A 14173-nucleotide genomic window follows, 5' to 3' on the forward strand; every position below is an offset into this window, starting at 1 on the left:
TTATCGCAGATGGAAAGATGCACAGGGGGCTTGGCCAGAGGTTCAGTGAGCTTCTAAACACAAATTGGTCTGGGATACTCAAGTAATGCAAACTGGAATACCTTGTTTCATGCCAATGGATTTATGCTAATCTCCCCTACATTCAATTTGAGCATAAGATTTAATTATTAATCGTATTGTTTATTATACTGTGTATTAATAAATGAATATACCTCAGCTTCTAAAAATAGCTGCACTTCATATCCCAGGAAAATAAGCTTTGTAATTGTAGGCTGTTAATATTCTTTCTCATATTTTTTTAGAGAGGGAAAATGAGCAGGAAACCCCTTCCTCTCTGCCAGCAGTGTGTGCCAGAAGATGGGAAAGTATGTCTGCAGACAGCCCTGCAGTGTTGAGTTTCAGTGTGACTCAGAGGTAAGGATGAAGCTTTGCTACTATAACGAAAAGAAAGCTACTACTGAAGGCATCCTGCTTTGGAAACTTGTATTTCCAGGTATAAGGTAGTGCTGACTCTGATTTCCCCATTCTCTTTGTCTCCCTTTTGTTGCTTTTTGCCATAATGCAGAGTATAATCTCTCCCCTTGATATGTTATTGTTAGAAAAATCATTGAAGTAGTAGTGAACAGAGGAACGGAATAAAGACTGGCTTCCAACTAGAATGAAATGGTCTGTGCCATTTGTCTCATTTTTGTTTAAGACTGCATCGAAAAAAGCAGGCAGGCAGTCACTAGAGATGAGCTGAGTCACCCAGCAGCTTAGCATTATGTCCCTTTCCATGTCCTGAAGCTAAAGCTGCTCTCTTGCTGTTTTAGTTAATTGTGAGTGTTGTGATTTCATCTAACGCAAACTTCAGGTTAGAAGAACCCCAAGTCCAGGTTCATCCCTTGAAAACCTCCCCTAGGCTGGCTGACCTAAATAATATGGATTATCATGATGAATGATACAGAAATAATAGTAGTGACGTGCTAAAATGGCAGGTGTGCAGTCACATACTATTGCTGCATAAGCAAAGCAAGCAACTCCATGAAAATACCTTCCTGTCTGTACATTTTCCTCTGCTACCTACTACGTAATTAGCATGTACTCAGTCTAGGAATGGCATTTCCTCAAGAAAGAGTTTAGGTCTAGGCCCTGTGCTAGGGCCTCACTGAGCACCAAGAAGTTACTTGAATACAACCAGAGTCAGTGAAAATTGCTCTATGCTGCAAAACACTTGGGCATTGAAGTCTATTGGGGTTTCCCTTTTTTTTTCCCTCCATCATAGAATGGTTTCCTCAGCAGAAAGTGTAACAAGTACGTTTGGGGTTGAGGTGGATGGCAGAATGAAGTCTGCACTGTCTGCTCCTGGTCTTATTTCAGGAGCATAAAATTGAGCAGACTTAAGTCAGAAAAGCAAAAGCGTTGTTCATACCTTTTTTTCTTTTGTTATTGTTTCTACTCCATAAAGGCACAGCTTTGAGAGAGTGGGGAATCAGGCACTCCCGCTGTTGCAAATGTTATGTAGCTCTGATGTGTTGCACGGCGTCATATTTTTTTATACAGTATATAAAATGAGGTCGTAGGAGCTGATCTATGCATGGTACCTATACTCAGAAAAACAGGCACCTTAGAGATACTATGCACAGTAAAGTATGATTAAGGCATTTCCTTTCCCAGTGTTCTGTAATGGTTTATAAATTTACTGCAGATTTAAAAAGTAACATATTGGCATTCAGTGGCACCATGTTTTATGGATTGATTGATTTTTATTGATAAGATTGATCAGAGCAGTTCTGAAGGAGAAAGGGGAGAGCTGGAACAGGTCCATTGTAGCAGTCAACACTTTGTGCCAGTATTTAGTGCTACGGGAATGCAGTAGAGCATGCCTACGGCTCAGCTGTCCCTATAGGTCCTTTTATTGATCTTACCACAGAGACGTGAGTTGCAAAAACTGCAAAAGAGAATTCTCATCAGAGCCCCTGGGAGCTACATCTCAGAAAAGTCTGGTTAAGGATTTTGGAGTTGCCCTACAATGCCTTCTGTGCTTATAGCTACTTCTTTCTTTAAGATTTCTAGGAGCGGGGAAAACCCTGAAGAAATTTCTTTGGGATTTATTCTCATGTGTGCTAGAATTTCTACATCTGTCTGGGCTGGTTTTAAGTTCTGACCCTATGCTGAACACACTTGAGAATTGCTGTTGGATGTCACTAATATTCTACCTATCCGGGGAATATTTGAAAGTCACAAGCAGGAGCAGTGGGTCCCATTTACTTTCCCTTGTCCTGAAGTTAGGAATTTATGTATGTGTCTAAAATGATATCAGAATCTCTGAGTGAGTTGAATTGAAATGTGCAAATGAAAATGCTCTGTTCTACTTTGATTCTCTTAATCCTGCTGCATTTTTCTTTTATGAATTGGAATGAATCTTGCATTTTAGGAAGTCTGCTTCCTATATTCCAACAGCCCTTTTAATATGAGACAACACTAACATGAATTTTCAAAGCCCACGCAGAATTTTGTCTGCAAGGACTGAAATGCAGTATCTGGAAGACACAGAAGAAATGCTAATAAGTACTTAACTTACTTCTTTTGAACAGTTATTTGCTTTGTTTGTGCCACATATAGTAAGAGCCTGAGCAGCTTTTATGATTTTATTATCGCTTACACCAATTTTGTTCTGCTGCGCACAGTAACATTAATTTGCTCACTTTGAGTTTGTTCTGTCTCTTGATTACAAGAGCCAGAGGAAACAGCCAGCCACGTCTTTCATCTGAGCTCTATCAATGAATGTCTAATTAGAAGGTTCATTAGCTTTGTTTACTCTTTGGATCAGGACTCCAAGCTAGGCCACAAAACCTGATGGCAGATTCCTCCTTGCAGTTTCAAGGGTTAGTTCTTAACTCCCAGAATCAATTAAATAGATGTTCTGCTTTTGTTTGATTCCAGCAATTAAACATAAACAAAAAGGTTCTTGGACAAATAAAACTCCTCTACCCTGCCAGCTGCACAGCAATGTACGTGGTTTGAAAAAGCCTACTCAGCCCATTTTGAAAGAGATCATTTACTCATTTGCAAAGTCTCATTGCTTTGAACGGGTCTTCTGCCAACATGAGAAGTAAGGGGTTAGACTCAAGAGACCGAGGGCCACATCAGAAGCGTGTTGTAAGTTGGCACTGGGCTGTAGGCTTCACTGAAGTCCTGCCACTTAAGGCTGCCTGTCTTAAAGCTGTCACCTGAAAAGTGGTCTTTTGTGAATTGTGACAGTTCTCAGCTGAATCAACTTCTAATGAATTGCAACAGAGATTCCTTTTCCCGCCTTTCACATGATTTGGTGAGTTAGAGAACGAAATTCTTATTCTGTATTCATTACCTTTAACTCATCAATCTTAATGGTTGTAACATTCGGTTTACACTGGATTGTGCAAGATTGGAATCAGTCAATCGGATCTTACAGTACATCATGGAGCAACTGATAGATGTATCGTGTAGGTATCCCATAGCAGTAACGTGCTGTGGTTGGAAGAAAGCAATAGAATCAATGTCCGTCTCTTTACCTCGCTGGCACTTGTAACCTCTAGCATGTTTTTTTTTCCCTTGCAGTGGCTTATCTAAGTCACTCCTTATATTTTTTATTTTTTGCCTTGGAAACCTTTTCACCACATTAAAATGTTCTTCACAATGTGGTTGTAATAGTTTTCAGTCTTCAGTGTGCCTGAATTACTGTTCTTACCCGATTCCTTCTCAAAGTAGTATTAAGTTGAAGTGAATGCAGTTGTTTCAGCTGACTGAAAGCAGAGTGCTCTGCCCACATATCTAATATATACCAAGCATAATGATTCAAATGGAATTTTCACATGTCTCTGAATGCCCAATTCCCATTGAATCCTTCAAACTCCTTTGAAAAATTACAGCTTGTACAATTGTTTTTGCAGAAAAAGATGAGTTACATGCCTTGTGTCATGCATATGTGGGGCAGCTGAATATGTATGCCTACAAATCTTAATTTCCCTGTGCCATTATACGGTGGTGTTTTCTACTTACAGGCTGTACGCATGCATGTTGAGTAATGGACTCGGTTAAAGACTTGAGACGTTCTCATCAGTACAGTGAACTACCTGAACATTAAGGAGCAAAGACAAAGTGGACCCTAAGTGTTGGTATGCCTCAAAGAGTTGCTCTGGGAAACCAGCTCTGTGACTACTGCAAAGTTTTAAATGCTCAGTGAAAATAGCTATGTATATATAGTTTTGTTTGAGGGATGTATGCTGTAAGAACATGTGCTTGAGCAACTATAGATGATAATAATAGGAGAAATTTCATATCCCTCATATTTTTGAAGTTGAATACTCATATCAGCAGCAATATCCAGAGGCAAGCAGTGTAAATATTTCCCTGTTTTCCCATTTCTGCTGTCCACATACTGAAGTTAGTTCTGTTGATGATAACAGTGGGTAGTAGAGAGGAGACTGCGTTTACAATACAGTTGAGAGCATATGAAAGGCTCATAATGCAGTCAGAGACTCTTATTTCTGTCCAAAAACTTTCCAGTATTAATGACAAAGATAAAATGTGGGTCAAAAAGAGTATTTATTTGTGGACTGCATACACAATTAAAAGGCAGAGAGATCTTATATCTGTGGTCTGCAGGGAATTTAAGCACAGTCTGAATTCCTGATTACCAGGGTAAGTTCTTCCTTTGATCACAGAATTTGGATGAACAATTGAGGAATACTTTCCCTATAACTCAATTATTCTTTAAACCTTTGAGAGATTTTTCTCCTTGCTGCATATACAACAATAAAATTTATGTGGGGTGTACACAAAGCCACCTCTGCCTTTTAGTATGTGTATAATCTTCCCCCACGCACATGTGCAAGCATTTCTTAGCAAGATATAAGCATCCCATTATTTAATAGTCTGGCAGGTACTGCTGACCATAAAACACAGAAGGAAAGTGAGCAATAAAACTGTCTCACTGTTGTACTGCAGTGTGGTGACTGGTTAAGTTTCACAGCAGTGAGCTGAAGTTGCTCAGCTCTGCAGTATATGAATAAAAATTACTAAACTTCTGCAGCCAGTGCACCTAATTTCCTACATCAAATCTTCTTGCATGCATCAGATTATTGGTGTTATATTTGCTTATTAAGGGTGATAGTCAAGGATTTATGCATATGTGGGATAGAATACGAAATGCAGCCTTTTGCTCTGGTTTTACGCTAATATAACTTAATTGAAACACTTGCAGAGGTCTGCAGGGGTTTAATCTCTGGCACTACTCCTCCTAGAGAGAAAATGGCTTTGCACCACTCTAACGCATAGATTAAATTGTAAATTATACAGTGTGTTTGAGAGGCTCTCATGGCATATATTAGCTGTGAGAATTTAAGTGTTTTCTTGATACTACTACTAAGGGCAGATGAGAAGTTGCTGCTTTTTCTATTTGTTTGTGCAATTTTTTGAGGGAAATAGAAATATTTCACTTCCATTAAAACTGCTGTTGCTTGTTTGGGTTTTTGTTTTTGGTTTTTTGTTTTGTTTTTTTTTTTCATTTTGAGTCTGGGGAGTGAAAAGGGAATTGCTCAAAACTGGAACCCTGCAACTGAGTCACAGGCAGATCTTGTGGTCTTTCACTGCTGAATAATAAAAAGATATAATTTTTCAGGGTTTGGAGTTTTGACAAGCTCCCAGGCTTTTGTCTTACGTTACTACATCTGAACAGCTATAATGTTATGTGACAGCCATCGCCTTCTATGATTATGAAGTCTAAGATACAGTTAGTCCCATAGTGTGGGAGAATCAACTCAGCCTGGGAATAGTCTCTGTTTTGCTGTTGGTAGCTAGAGCATGATACGTGTTTCAGGGAGCCCTGTGCAGGTACTAAGCAATGCCTTCTACCTTTAGGCGTTCCATGATCCTCGCAACAGAAGGCGAGGGTTGGTTAGATCAGGATCTGTCATACTCAGTCTTCTAAAATTTCTACTATCCTGATGATAAGCTCTTAGTCCTTTCTGTGGCTAGTGGTAAAAACTTAAATGGTGAGCTAAATTTAGCTGTTCCAGACTATTTGTTTGTATCTTCTAAGCATTTGCAAACCGTTTACAGGAGTGAGTCTTTACTGATTCTTTTCAGTTGGCTTAATCATCATAATCAGATTTTTCTTGTTTGTTAAATGTACATTCATTAACTCTGTTCACAGTCTTACCCTCTGTCTAATCCTATTCCCAGGGTATATCTTTCCTTTATACTTAATTGATGCCAGTAGCAGTTCAGAGCCTATGTTTTTCTGGAGATCTGGACCTTAAGGACTTTCAGGTTTAGTATTTTCAGCGCTTGTATTGTCACTATCTTAGACCCTTTAAAAGCCCTCAGGTTAGTAGAAACTTGCAGCATAAATCTGGCTTTTGTATAAAAGAAATGTATTACTGAAATAACAACTTCAGAAGCACTTAGAATCTATAACTAACCAGTCGCAGTCTGTTTATTCGGCATTGCCAAAAGCTAGTCAGTCATTTGTTTTAGTTACTCCAAAGTCTCAAAGGGCTGCTGTGGCTATTGAGCAGATGGTTGTAAGTGTTAACTTTCTAAGTGATTGTCTGCTTCCTGTCTGACAGTAGAAATGGTGAAATGTGGCTTACACTGGTCCCAGTAATTAACCAACAGGGTGTGGGAGATAATTTGGTTTACCTAGTTTATCCGTTGCAATTGGGATGAAATTCCTGCAGCAGCTGGAAGAAGTGCAGTTTCTAGGCCTCTACAGTAAAAAAAAGAGATAAATCTTCAAGGGTCTGCTGATTCTCAAACACGACCATCAGAACTGACTAAAAATGGTATTAACTTTGCTTTTCAAGGACAATAACGTGGCCATTTATTACGAGATAGGATAAAGCACTTGAGATGGTGCTGTAGCGAATAGCTCTGAGTAGACAGAATTAGGAAAGATGAGGTAGCCAGATATATCCTTTTATCTCCCATTTTTCTGCTTCTGTTGGTGGAATCCATAACAGGATGTTTGTGAAGCTATAATAAGCATATTTCAAATACTGAAGCCAAACATGAAAAGTCATGTTTCACCTTTCAATACAGCAGTCTGCACTACAGAATAATGCAGCTGGGCAGCAGTGTAAAAGCTGTTAGTTTGCAGTGAAGAGTTTTACAGCTAGATTCTCACTGCCTCCTGGTTTATGCCTGATTGCAGATGGGATGACCTTTGGTAAAGCTGAGAGAGCTCTCTGACCTACAGCACATCAGTATAATGGTTGTATGTCCTTCAACCGTGCTCTTTTTCTGGTATACAGGTATCGAAATGATAAAATGGATGGGATCAAGAAATGGCGAGAAGACAAGAGATTGTGGCAAAGGGTTCTCAAGTATGTAATTCACTAAACCATCAAACCAGGAGTTTTTGTGCCAGTTTGAGTTGCTACGCTTGCATCAGTTCATGCATTAAAAATACAATGAAGATTATCTCTTCCAGTTCCATGCTTTGAACTGGAATTCCTGGAAATTTTCACTTGGTGAAGGATAAAACCACAGGATAAAACAGTTAACCTCTTTGTGTTACTGCACCACATACTGTAACGTTAAGAAGAGTGTATTGCATCTTTCAGTGACACCTCAGAAATGGTATGAAGAGTTTATATGCTGTCACTGTGTTCAGAGGAACAATCCTTTGTGCATACATTTTTGTTGTATTGTTGGGAAATGTTTCCTTTATGTTCATGGGCTAAAGAGCCCTCTCATACCATGAGAAAAACATGTCTATGCACGGTCCATAGACACAGACCAAAAATGGTTGTAACCAGATTTAAGGAAATCCTTGTGCTTTGTGTAATCTTGGGCAAGTCAGGCACTACTCCTGAAATGCATTTGCAGCTCCTTTGCTCTGGAAAGCAACACCTTAGAGGCTGAGTCTTCGATGCCTCAGATTTCTAGCTAACATTTTTCCTTTCCCGCTTTTGCTTGCCTAATTACATTGCGAGTGCTTAAAAGCAGGCTCGCTCTCTGAATTTATGTAGATGCAGTATCTAGGAGACTGATGTGGCTCTACAATGTGTGGCATAATCAATAAAAGTAAAGCATAGAAGTAGCACTTCTTGATCACTTAAGACAGGGGTTTGTTATCATACGGAGGAATATGCTTTAAAAGATTTCAGTAAAGACATTTGTACAAGCTCTGATATGTACTTGGGCTTTTGAAGTACTGGGAAAAAGATTTCAAGATAACTTTTTATGATTTCAGGAAAAGATACCTAGTTTGTTTGTTATATTCATTGCATGCTCAACATGGAAAGCAGTTTCATTAATTCCTTTTGGTTTTTTTACTTCAAGAGTGGCTACATGCAACCTATTTTTAATCTTTCTTTTTCTTTTGAGTGCGTCCATGAAGATAACAAAGAGGAAGTTGTCACATTATCCACAACATCTAGGGACGTGTGTAACTTTCTGTAAGTCTGGGATGCTCTTTCTGTTGTATTTATTCAAGTGATTTGTAAGCATGACAGTGCTCTTGTTTCCACTAATCTGAGCAAAGGAGAAGCGGCACAACCTGGATTATTCCTGTAACGAATTTGATCTTTACATCTGGTAACATCTGAAGTTTAGGTTAAGACCAGTAATTCTGGAGATCAGATGTTCAGAAAACTGATTAGGTGCTATGAGTCTGCAGATTTTGCTGAAGAAAGAGAAGCCGTTCTGTCAGCTTGCAGCCCTGGAAACAGCTGCTCCTGCAGCACTGCACAGCTGGTCGGAAGCAAATGCCTTTATCTGTAGGCACAGCACAGTCAGAGAGGTGAAGGTGGTGAAGGTGCATTTTTGGGCTGTCTCCTCAAAGTGCATATGTGTGGGATAGCTGAGGGGGAGGAAAGAGAAAGGGAGGAGTTATTTCTTACAGTAATGCAGCCTGATGAGCAAGACAGGAGGCAAGCTATTGAGTTCAGTGCCCCCGGAGGTTTGATGCTGCTGTGTTCAGAGACAAAAAAAACGCATTGCAGATTTCATTTTGCCTGGCCAAGACTGTACAACTGCATCTAGGGCTTGCCTTGAGGGGCAGAGTTACTATCCATATAATCTGACCTAAATAATTCCTTCAGGAAGCTTGCCATGCCTCAGAGCAGCCTGCAGTGGAATGAGAAATGCTGGGCACAGTGGGAAAGGAAAAGGCTGAAGGAAGGGTTAATTCTGGATTTGCAGTTCCCTGGGGGAAGACTGCAGTAGTTTGGTGCTCCGTGTACTCTTCCAGCACCTCCTGCTAGGAATTTATCCCCATGGAGCTGCAATTTAGGGGGACAAGGGAGGGCAGAAAGGGAGCAAAAACTTTTTCTTCTGGACTTTTCAGGGAAGGAGATGGAATCTACCTGCGTGAGGTCTAATAAGGGCCTAGGACTGGTGTGTCAGGGATAGCAACAGAGGCAGGTGCAGCCCAAGGGAAAAACTTAAGTGAAGTTTCTCTGGGCATCCTTAGGGCGGGATGGGACATGGAAGAGGGGGATTTGACCTTTTGCAAATGGAAAAGGAGGGAGCAAACTCTCTTGCATCAGCCCTTGGCAGTGTCCTCTGCCTGCCACTGCAGGGACGTGATGGTAGGACCCTGTGCTGTTTTCTCTGTAGTGGGAATTTATGGGTTGATAGAGGCTTGCTATCAGCAGAGAGGGGAAGGAAGAGGCAGAAGGGATGGTTTGACTAGCTGCTGTCAAGAGGAGTGTAGAGAAAGCATTACTCAGTCTGCCTCCTCCCTCTGGGAAGCTGCTGCTTCTGCAGCAGGTCCAGTTTCTGGCAAAAGTTCAACACTGCACCAACTTTCAAAGAGAGAGGAGAAGGGAGGGAGAGAGGAGGAGAGTCCCGCATAAAGGAGGAGCTACCATGTCCCACGCTCCCTTTGGCCAGAAGCCTAACTGCTGCAAGCAAGAAAAGAACCGGTAAAAGCAAGGTTCCTCTTTCCCGTTCAGCAGCAATGCCTGCTTTGCCCCAGCTTTCATATAGTTAACAAGCTTTCAGTGGCATTATCACCTCCAGACCTCACCCCAAGAGCTAGTGTTTGTGGTTTATACTACATAAAACTCTTCCCCCAAGTAGCCAAAAATGATGCAACAAAATAAGGTCATTGGGGTATCCATGAGATCACAACAATTTTCTCCCAGGGAAGGTGGTTTTATTTTCCTAAGTGTTCTGAGAGAAGGGCCCAGGTAAAATTTGGTGAGGGGAGGAGGGAGAAAAAAGTCCGTTTACCCCTCCCCCAAAAATCAACAACACACAAGAGGAAGGTGTTAAATAAGGAATAGAAAAGTAGGATGGGAATAGATAAGAAATCAAGACAAACCTAGCAGAACATGAGTAAATAGCTGAGGAGCAAACAAGAGTGGGCTTTGTACCAGCCGTAGGTCTTGTCTCCCTCACTTTCTTACAAAAGTGCCTTTGCCAAGCACTAACTTACAAGGCAGTGTCTGTGGACACCAAGTGCTTCTCCCCACCAAGTCCAGATTGCAGGAACTGGGCCCACTTCTGCAGTGGGAGTGGGAAGAACCTGGTTTCCCAGTCTGGTCAGCATGAAGGGATCAAGTTCTCTGCCTGCCCTTGCACACTGAGCAACTCTTGGGTGACTGTCAAAACAAAGCATGAGATTCTTTTCCCATGTGCACCTTCATATGTATGTCCTGTAGGAGAGCAGCTTCAGTTGTGTGGGTCTGGACGTGCAGTAGTATTTGGTCATTTTTTTTCCCTCCTTTTCTGTTCTATGATGGTTATTAAAGTCAGTGGTATATAGCTATGTGAGAATGAGATGGAGTGCAGGAGAGGAAGAGGAATCAGCTGCTCTGCTCCTCCCGGTGAGTAGGAGGTGGATACAGCAGAGAGGGAGTTAATTGCGTTTCTGGAGCTCTGAGGGAGTGCGGTGGTCTCTCTGGATTGCAGTGGGGAGATGGGAGTATGGCAGCTTTGCTGATGCTCTCCCTGGAGCCAGGCTCTAGGGAACAGGCTCCATGGGTGCTCTGGGAAGACAATGGCTATGGAGGGAGCTGTGGCCCTTGCAGTTATCTGCAGGGAGATTTTTTGGCAGAAGGAGACCGGCTCTCCGTGGGAGGGGGTCTGGCATGGCTGCAGTGTCTCTCCTGCAGCTATTGCTTGTGGGGAAGAGCAGGCCTTGTGCTTGCAGCCAGGGAAGGGCGGTGGCTGCTGACATGCTCCTCTTTTGCCGCAGAAGGATGCTGAGTCACTCCTGCAGTGCCTGCTCCTCTGTTTGAACTTCACAGTCGTTCCTAGCCTCCTGCAGTAAAACTGATGGAGACAGCTCAGACTCCTCTTTTCCACTAGCCAGACTTTTCTCTCTCCCTCCTGCCTCATTTTTTTGCCTTTCTGGGTCCCAACCAAAAGAAGGCATTGATTTAAAATAAAAATGTATCACTGTAGCTACCATAAGGTGATGCTGAATCTATTTCTCCATTGGTGATGGATTTTCCTGTTCCTCTAGAGAGCAGCAATAATGTTTGATGAATACAGTGAATGCTGCAGCAATTTTCTTCTTTAAAGGAGCCCTCCTGGGCATTGAATTAGCAATGATTATCCACCGGGCAGACATTTCTTGGAAGAAGGGCTGGGGTGGGGGAAACATGATTTTATTGTGTGTGTATTTTGCTGGAATAGGCAGCAATAAAGCACTCTGTACTGCTGCTTTCCACTGCCTACTGTACAAGCTATTCCTTTAACTTCTTTTTCCTCAGAGATTGCTACAGAACATCGCAGTAAAACTCTCAAAAATCACCCAGCGTGCAGCTTTGCAGAGGATGCTCTGCAGGAAAATAGGAAGGTGAAAGATCAATCTCAGTGCAGGACTGTGCTTGTTTCACAGAAGCAGGGACTTGGGGAGAAATGGGTGCTGACTGAACACTGATGGCTGGCATAGAAAAACTTCCATCAACACTTCACTGTTTGTCCTTTCCAAACATTAGTGGCAGTTAACATCTGCAATACTGGATAGGAATTTACTAAATGAAGGGTCCTGGTCTCCTGAAAATCAGAGCGCTTGTTTGAGCAAGCTTTCTTGTCAGTGGATGATGATTTGTTGCTTACAGCTCTGTATTGAACTATCCTATAATCTTACTTCCTTTGTATTATTACAAGGAGATGTTAGCACTGCATTTTAAGATTAGCTCATACATCCTAGTCTAAAATCCTGCTTTCATTTGTTCAGAACTTCTATATTTAATATTAAAAAGAAAAAAAGAAAGGCCAACTTTTGCTTTAGAAGCTCTTTTGCCTCCCCATGTTTTAAAGCAGGGTCTTGAAATTTAATAATGGTGAGCATTATTGCACAGTTGTATCTTGTTTCATTATGAGGCGTTGTGATGAAGTCTTTTAATTAAGTGATCGTGCACATTTTTTTCCAGAACACTTGTAGATTTATACAGTAAACTGAAGTTTATCTATTAATATACTTTTTTTTTTTTTACCCTCTTCCTGTAGTGTTTGACCCCATGGACTGTTTACAGCATGCAACCCAAATTCTACATGGAGTACCTTTAGTTTTTATATATTTTTTTTCCCCATGGTGATCACACTGTAGTTAATTCTAAAATACCTAAAATAGTGAAATACATGCAAGAAGCAGCATTTTACCATTTAACGAACCATTAAAAGCCAGTTCCTCCTCCTCCAAGTTTTAGGACAAAGTAAGGCCAATTGTGGCCAGTCCCACAATATATCTGGCTCATTAGGTCTTCCTGGTCTGAAATCTAACTATGAGCTTAAAAATAGCGATGAGACCAGCAGGGTACGTTAGCTACACACAAAAAAAATCTTGATCATTAGTCCCTGCTGCTTCTAACTCTAGCATTTATTTTAGTTCAGTGGCCACTGCTAGCCACAAATCTAAATCTAGCCAGCCGTCCTTGGCACAGATGTGCTCTAAATCTCATCGAGTCCTAATCCTAACTTGTTTGGGAACATGACTTTTGGGGAGAGTTTGCTAGAAGAATAAGAACTTGAAAACTTGTTTCTGAGCTCTGAAATTCTGGCTTCTAGTGAGCTGCTGGTCAGATGCAGGAAAAACATTTTCCTTTTTCTCAGTCTGTGTTCCACAATCTAATCTGCTCACATACTTACTGCTTCCTTTTTCAAATCTGTTTTTAGCTCAGCCATTCCTAGCTGCATGTCTTTAGGGGTATGCAGATGTTACATAATGAATAAGTTATTTTTCTTGTAGAAAGACAAGAGGGTTAGAGTGGAGGCTTGGAATTAGGAAATATTTTTTGTCAAGTCCTGCAATTTTCATAAAGTTATTTATATAGACAGAAGTATCTGTCTGTTTCCCTGCAACATCAGTTACATCAGGCTTCAGGATTTCATTTGAATAGCTTTAAGGGGATTACTCAAGTTAATAAGGAGTATGTGTAGGAAGGCTGCCAGTCTTCCCTTCTCTGTGTGTCTCTGTCTTCCTCCCACACTTACCATTAAAGTCTCTGAGGTTAGTAAACTGCTTTAGAACATTTGGAACTGATGCCTGTGAATCTTCTCTGGTAGCCATTGGGCAGATCATTCCTAATGCACTTTGTGTAGGTACAAAAGGAGTATTAAAGACCGGGCCTTTGAAATGCAATAGTTTATCAAAGAAATAGAATTAAAGGATGGAGGAAAATAAAGGGGAGAGGAAGCATCAAGGTTTTTCCAGCGATTTAATTTGAATGTGTGTTTGTATATGTTTGATTGACTAAGAGTAAAACATTGTCTTATTCTGGAGCTTTTAATCTACAGACCTCAAGATGCATCACAAATACTAATCAGTTAGCTTCAAAGGAGATTTGGGTTGTCCTAGCTAAATATTAGTTAAAGAACGTTTAAGTGGTACTGACAATGTTTTCTCAAGATGGTCCTATTGCATTTGCTCATTATAAAGACCACGGTCACCTAATGGCTTCTCATGAGTTGCTCCAAAATTACACCACTGCAAAGTGAAACCAAAATGAGGACATTTTTGTTAGTGTCTTACGTTAATACATTTGATTATTGATTCTGGTTAAGAATCTGATTAGTGTCTTTCCGAGTGGAAAATACGAGCTGTGTCTTTCCTGCAGTCTGACAACATTCGGAATGATTATGTGCAAAATGAAAACTCTTATTTCCCCAGGCTAGTACTCCAGATATGTAAACCCATCCTATTAAAGGAGTAATTTACTTAACAAGGCACAAAATTGGCTTGCCATCCCAT

Source organism: Haliaeetus albicilla, chromosome 13 (assembly GCF_947461875.1).
Source record: "Haliaeetus albicilla chromosome 13, bHalAlb1.1, whole genome shotgun sequence".
In the NCBI taxonomy this organism is placed as follows: domain Eukaryota; kingdom Metazoa; phylum Chordata; class Aves; order Accipitriformes; family Accipitridae; genus Haliaeetus; species Haliaeetus albicilla.